We start from the raw sequence: 8,416 nt of genomic DNA on the forward strand, positions 1-8,416 counted from the left end.
TTTTACAAATCCACACAATAATTTACAAATTCTACAAATTGACACACTAACTTTCAAGTTTTTCAAATTGACACAAATGCTTCTTCTAAAACATAAAGTTGTTATAATTCAGTAGGCTTATAACTACCTTTAGTGGTTCTTGACTGTAGAAGGTATATAGAGATAGAGATACTGTAAAACAGAGAAAACAAAGGTTGAACAAAAGGTATGAGTAATTGATTTTTTATTTATAGAAAAATGTACAATGAGAGTTTGGTGGCATTTGGAATCTAGAGAGAGAGAGTGTTTTGTTAACCAAAAAATACATCCCATAAACTCTAACTCAACACACCTATTTATACTCAAAAAAATATACTATGCAATATCTATAATAATAATAAAATTATCATCCAATTATTACTTTTATAACACTCCCCCTTGGATGATAATTTTATTAGTGAATAACTAGTACTGCCTCGTTAAAAACCTTGCTAAAGAAAACCCTTTGGGATAAAACTTTAGCTAAGGGAAAAAGAGTGCAGCATAGAGTTGACTCCCCCTCAAGTAGGCAACGCCTGAGTTGTTACATCTTCTGAACATGCCTCATGCCAATATTATGAACGTGTGTTCTGAAAATAGCAGTTGGAAGTGCTTTGGTGAAAAGGTCAGCAGAGTTTTTGCTGGACTGAACATATCTCATTTCAATCTGGTTGTCCTTAATGAGATTTTGAGTGTATGAGAAGAATCTAGGGGGTATGTGTTTTGTTCGGTCACTTTTGATATACCCTTCTTTCATCTGTGTTATGCAAGCTACATTATCTTCATAGATAGTTGTTGAACTTTTATTGCGTTCTAGTCCACAAGAATCAGTAATGAGTTGTGTCATTGATCTCAACCAAAAACATTCCCGACTGGCTTCATGTGATGCAATTACTTCGGCATGATTTGATGATGTTGCAACAAGTGTTTGTTTTTGAGAACGCCATGATATTGCGGTACCTCCATTTAGGAATACATATCCATTTTGAGATTTAGCTTTATGTGGATCAGATAAATAACCTGCATCTGCATAACCAACCAAATCTTGTTTTGATTCGTTAGAATAAAATAATCCTAAATCAGTAGTTCCTCGAAGGTATCGAAATATGTGTTTGATCCCATTCCAGTGTCTTTTGGTAGGAGCTGAGCTGAACCTTGCCAACAAATTAACTGCAAAAGAAATGTCATGTCTTGTACAATTTGTAAGATACATAAGAGCTCCAATTGCACTAAGATATGGTACTTCTGGTCCCAGGATATCTTCATGATCTTTACAGGGACGAAATGGATCAGTGTCAACATTAAGTGATCTAACAACCATAGGAGTACTTAATGGTTTTGCCTTGTCCATATTAAAACGTTTTAAAATCTTTTCAGTATATGTTGTTTGATGTACAAGTAAACCATTAGGCATATGTTCAATTTGTAAACCAAGGCAATACTTGGTTTTTCCGAGATCTTTCATTTCAAATTCTTTCTTTAGAAGTTGAATGGCTTCATGGATCTCTTTATTTGTACCTATGATATTAAGATCATTGACATAAATAACTACGATATATATCTGGTCATTGTTTTTCATAATTAAAACACATGTGCAAATAAGTTTATATGTATACACTTTTCTTATCAAGTAATCACTTAATCCGTTATACTATTGTATCAACCCATATAAAAATCTTTGTGATTCAATGGAATACATTTCTTTAGGTTTTGCGTTAGATGTTTCTGATACCTTAAACCCTTCAGGTATATTCATATATATCACTATCAAGTGATCCATATAGATAAGTAGTAACAACATCCATGAGATGCATTTAAGTAACTACCAGGTTGATTAAGTATCTAATAAGTAATTGTATCCATTACATAAGGATAAGTTTTCCTCATAATTCATTTCTGGTCTTTGTGGGAAACCTTGAGTTACAAGTCTAGTTTTGCCTTGTATCTTCATTTGCACATTTCTTTTCGGATAAAAATTCATTTGTATCCCATACATTTCACATCTTTAAAAGTGATAACGATTGATCCGAAAACTTTTCTTTTATCGAGCGATTCTAATTCAGCTCTTATTGCTCCTTTCCATTGAGCTCAATCATGTCCATTTTGTATATTCAATGACAGATTTTAGTTCCAGATCATCATCTTTATTCATGATGTCATTGTAACATTATATGAAAATATCTCATAGAGATTTTAGTTTCATTTCGGTTCCATAATATTGCATAATTTATCGCAATTTTAGTATTTACATTTATCAATATCCTCTGCAGAAGGAATATTGATTTGTGGTTCTTCATGAACACTTTCTCTTACCTCATTATCAGCTGATTTTCTTTTTCGAGGATTTTTATCTTCGGAACCAATTGATCTTCCACGTTTGATGCGTGGCAAAGACTCAACAGTGACATTATTGCCAGCTTTTGGAATTTCAGTTCGAGCTGGAGCATTTATCGCTGGTATATATGATTTAGTCACTTTTTTATATCTGTAAATGCATAAAGTAATTAATTTGCAAGTTCTTGCATATGCATTATTTTTGAACTTTCGTTTCACATTCTTTTGTGCGAGTTCAATATACCTTAATTGATGTTCACATCATGAAGCATTATTTTATTTATTTTTCATTTCTCCCCCTAATATAGGGAACAATGTTTCATTAAAGTGACAATCGGCAAAATGTGCTGTAAAACATCACCCGTCATGAGTTCAATATATCTTATGATTGAAGATGTTTCATATCCAACATATATTTCCATCCTTCTTTGAGGAATCATTTATTGTGGTGGTGCAATTAAAAATACACTGCACAGCCAAATGTTCTAAGATGGAAAATATTTGGCTCTCGACCAAAATTAAGTTGGTAATGGAGAATATTTATGACTTGCACTTGGTTTAATGCGAATTAATGTCGCATCATGTAATTTTACATGTCCCCATATAAATATTGAGAGTTTTGTACTCATTTCCAATTGTCTAGTTATTAGCTGCAAGCGTTTATCTATTGATTTAGCTAAACCAATTTTGTGTATGCACATGAGTAACTGGATGTTCAACAACAATCCCTGTAGACATATAATAATCATTCAATACTTGAGATGTTAACTCACCAGCATTATCAAGTCTCATCCTTTTAATGATGTAATCAGAATAATGTGTTCTCAATTTAATAATTTGTGCAAGAAACTTTGCAAATGCCATATTACGGCTTGATATCACACAAACATGAGACCATCCGCTAGATGCGTCTATTAGAATCATGAAATATCAAAATGGTCCACATGATGGATGAATTGGTCCATATATATTCCCTTGAATTCTTTCAAGAAATATTGGTGATTCTTTCTCAATGTGCTTTTCATTAATCACCATATGTGATTTTCATTAATCACCATATGTGTTTTTCGTTAATCACTATATGTGCTTTTCATTAATCACTATATGTGCTTTTCATTAATCACCATATGTGATTTTCATTAATCACCATATGTGCTTTTCATCATATATCATTTTCACCATATGCGCTTTTAATCATATGTGCTGCGCTTTTCGTCATATGCACTTTTCATTATATGCGCTTTTAATTATATGCGATGCGCTTTTCATCATATGCGCTTTTAATCATATGCGCTGCGCTTTTCATCATATGCGCTTTTTATCATATGCGCTTTTAATCCTATGCGCTTTTCGGTGCTACATAGATATTTCTCATTTTCGATTATCATTGAATGATAATCATATCCACTATGATATATATCAGAGAAACTTAACAAATTTCTCTTTGATTTGGGAGAAAACAAGATATTGTTTACCAAAAAATTCGTACCATTTGGTAATATGAAATTTTGCCTTTTTCGTTTCTTATATCAAGTTTGCAAGAGCTGGTATAGTATTTATAATTCCTTCATTTGATTTAAATCAATGAAATATTTCTTAGATTTGATCATAGTGTGTATGTTACTACTATCTGCAATACATAGGTCTTTACCATTTAATTGATGTTGTATTTCTGCATGATTCATACTAAAACTTCAAATAAGATAAGCAAATAATGAGTTATATTTCAGCAAGATACTCAAATTATATTACCTGCAAACAAGTTATAATCTGAAGTACATAAAAGATAACACTTAATAAAACATATGCGTTATGGTCTAAAACCATTTATTTATGAGTGATACATAAAAAAAAAACTAGGCATCTTAGAAAATTCAAACCATTCAAGTCTCAAGGTAGCTCAGGGTTAATTTAATCAAGATTTGTCAACAGATTCACTCTCGTTTTCTTTTCTTTTTGGGACTTATTTGTAGAGCTAAACAAGATGTTCATGTATTCAAGAAATACTAGACTGATGATCCACGTTACCAGATCATTAATAAGAATCTCCGGAATTCTTATAAGAGCGTCTACTAATATCTTTAATTTTATTCTTTCATGGATCACCGTTATTATTATTATTATTTTTTTTTTTTTGATAATTATTAACGTATCTATCTTTGAGTATTTTCCATAATACACTTGGATTTTCGATCATATAATATGTAGATTCTAAGGACTCGTCAATATGTTTGCTAAGAAAAATACTTACTATTGCTTTCTCTTGTTCGGAATAATTGTTATTTTCATTCAGGGTTTCTAAAATACCGTTTGATTCGAGATGTTTTTCTACATTCATAACCCATGTTAAGTAGTTGTTCCCACTTGTTCTAAATGAGCAAATTTAAGCCTTTTCAAATTCGACATTTTCTATTATCAAAAAGATGAATAACATAAATTATAATCATAATCAACTTCTATTCATAGACAAATAATAAAATGAAATTAGAATCATTTTAAATTCATAAGTAGCAAACAACAGAATAATGGTATGATTACAAATAATAAAACCACAAGGGCAGGATAGAATATAGGTTCACCCGGTGGTATATTAGCAACAATGATGATAGTTAATATGACCAATACAATAGGAAAAATCATCCTTGTGTGAATCATTTTTACAAAAACCTTTTGAGAGTAGTAATCTGAAAAATAAAGATTGATTTGTGAAAATGTGAAAACGGAGATGTTTATTTTATATTTGAAAAATATAGTTGTTGTAGCGTCGTCAGTTGACGTTAACAACCGTTATGTATATATGACCGTTGTAACGTCATTAGTTGACGTTAACGAATAAAGTCACTATATCAAAACGCGTATGAGTAATATAAAGGACAAGATTTTTTTTCTTATTTTAACTTTTAAGATTTACTTTTAATAAAAATACAAACTACTTTTTCTTATTTTATCTTTTAAGATTTACTTTTAATAAAAATACAAACTACTTTTTCTTATTTTAACTTTTAAGATTTATACTTTTAATAAAAATACAAACTACTTTTTCTTATTTTAACTTTTAAGATTTACTTTTAATAAAAATACAAACTACTTTTTCTTATTTTAACTTTTAAGATTTACTTTTAAGAATAAACATTAGTATGCATGAAATAAATAATGATTTATTGCATAAGTAATCATAAATGTTAGATAACATATAAAGACCCCATCGTATTCGTATTGATCGGAATTAATCTCGACCCATGGTACCGTGTTGTCAAATGACGTGTTGCGTACATAAAGTACCGTGTTGTCAAATGACGTGTTGCGTACAATCATGAGGTCTTATTAACATAAATATAAATGTTAGTGAAGTTAATAAGATTTAGATTACAGAAAATATAATTCAGGTGGTATAACCGACCATATATAACTTAAATAACATAAATATAAATGTTAGTGAAGTTAGTAAAAGTTAGATTACAGAAATATAATTCAGGTGGTATAACCGACCATATATAACTTAAATAACATAAATATAAATGTTAGTGAAGTTAGTAAAAGTTAGATTACAGAAATATAATTCAGGTGGTATAACCGACCATATATAACTTAAAAAACATAAATATAAATGTTAGTGAACATAACTGTAAATGTTAGTATACATAAATAAATGTTAAATAACATAAATGTAAATGTTAGTATACATAAATAAATGTTAGATAACATAAATGTAAATTAGGCGACAGTGTCGACCATATATCATTTAGGTGGTATAACCGACCATATATTAGTTAGGTGGCAGAGCCAACCATATTTAGTATAAATGTTGAGATAATCGTGCTGATAACGTGTTATAATTCAGTAGGCTTATAACTACCTTTAGTGGTTCTTGACTGTAGAAGGTATATAGAGATAGAGATACTGTAAAACAGAGAAAACAAAGGTTGAACAAAAGGTATGAGTAATTGATTTTTTATTTATAGAAAAATGTACAATGAGAGTTTGGTGGCATTTGGAATCTAGAGAGAGAGAGTGTTTTGTTAACCAAAAAATACATCCCATAAACTCTAACTCAACACACCTATTTATACTCAAAAAAATATACTATGCAATATCTATAATAATAATAAAATTATCATCCAATTATTACTTTTATAACAAAAGTTTATATGTAGTAGTATACTTATTCATAAAGTTTATGAATAGTACATTTTTTTATATCTTACAAATTAACACAACATTTTCAAGTTTTACAAATTGACACAATAGTTTTCAACCAAAGTTTATAGATACTATAGATTTCAAAATTGATAAAATAGTTTCTAACTTTTATAAATTCACAGAATAGTTTAAAATTTTTACAAATTGACACACTAATTTTCAAATTTTTCAAATTGACACAAACCATTCTTATAAAACATAAAGTTTATATATAGTATACTTTTCATGTTTTACAAATTAACACAATATTTTTAAAGTTTTACAAATGGACACAATAGTTTCCGACAAAAGTTTATAAATTAAAATATAGTTTTCAAATTTTACAAATTGACAAAATAGTTTTCAAGTTTTATAAATTGACACAATAGTATCCAAGTTTTACAAATTAAACAATAGTTTCAAAGTTTTACAAATTGACACAATTTTTATTTCTTACAATTCAACAACATAAATTTTCAAATAACTTTTCATTTACTATAAATCAACTATACAACTTCAACTTACTACAAATCAATCACATACCTTAAATTAAAAAAAAAAGTTTTCACTATTTACAAATTAATCACATAACTTTTTCACTATAATATTACTTAACTTTTTTACCACAAATGTTTCCAACCACAGTTTATAAATACTATAGTTTTCAAATTTTGCAAATTGACAAAATAGTTTTCAACTTTAAAAATTTACACAATGGTTTGCAAATCTTACAAATTGAGACAATAATTTCCGAATTTTACAAATTGACACAAACCCTTCTTCTAAAACATAAAGTTTATATATAGTATACCTTTTATGTTTTACATTTAACATAATATTTTTCAAGTTATACAAATGGACGCAATAGTTTTCAACCAAAGTTTATAAATACTATAGTTTTCAATTTTTATAAATTGACAAAATAGTTTTAAGTTTTACAAATTGACACAATAGTTTTCAAATTTTACATAGTGAAATAATAGTTTCAAAGTTTTACAAAATGACACATTTTTATTTTATTTTTTACAAATCAACCACATAATTTTTCAAGTAACTTTTCATTTACTATAAATCAACCACAAAACTTTCACTTACTACAAATCAACTACATAACTTAAATTAACACAAAATTTTTTACTATTTACAAATTAACCACATAACTTTTCACTTTAATATTGCTTAACTTTTTTACTTTTAATAACTACTCATTATATATATATATATATATATATATATATATATATATATATATAATAATTTTTTCTTTTTTATTAAATGGTTTGTACCAATCGTCAATGTACGTCTCACTTTATTGATGAAACATTTGGATCCTTCATCTCGACAAAATAGAAACTAAAACAAAAAATTGGTGAATAGTTATTTTCTCACTTACTACAAATCAACAATAACTACTGTTGTAGTTGTTACTTTTAATATAGCTGTTATTATTTATTTTTTCCCGTTTTATAAATTTTAGGTTTTTTAGTCATTTTAATTAATGTTCTTTACTTCTATTTTTTTTCTTCTTTTTTCTCAATCGCATTTAGCTAACGTTCTCCGACGCAACGCGATGGCACCTCAACTCGTATTATGTAATAGACAAAAATGATGAATAATAACTAGAGGCATTTCGTCCTTTCACCTTTTAAAAAAAAAATCTAATTGAATTTCACTACATCAACAAAGACCCCCACACTTTTTTCAAATATTCAAATCGACCCCCCAAACAGGGGGTAAAGTGTCAAATAACCATTTTCATAAAAAATCTTAAATAAACTCCACCCAAATATTCAACGGGTCATATCTTCTCGCTCGCAACGAGTTAAATTTTTCCAACACCATCGTTAAACTCGAAAAAATTTTAGGAACACAATGTCACTAAATA

Source organism: Rutidosis leptorrhynchoides, chromosome 1, assembly GCF_046630445.1.
Source record: "Rutidosis leptorrhynchoides isolate AG116_Rl617_1_P2 chromosome 1, CSIRO_AGI_Rlap_v1, whole genome shotgun sequence".
Classification (NCBI taxonomy): Eukaryota; Viridiplantae; Streptophyta; class Magnoliopsida; order Asterales; family Asteraceae; genus Rutidosis; species Rutidosis leptorrhynchoides.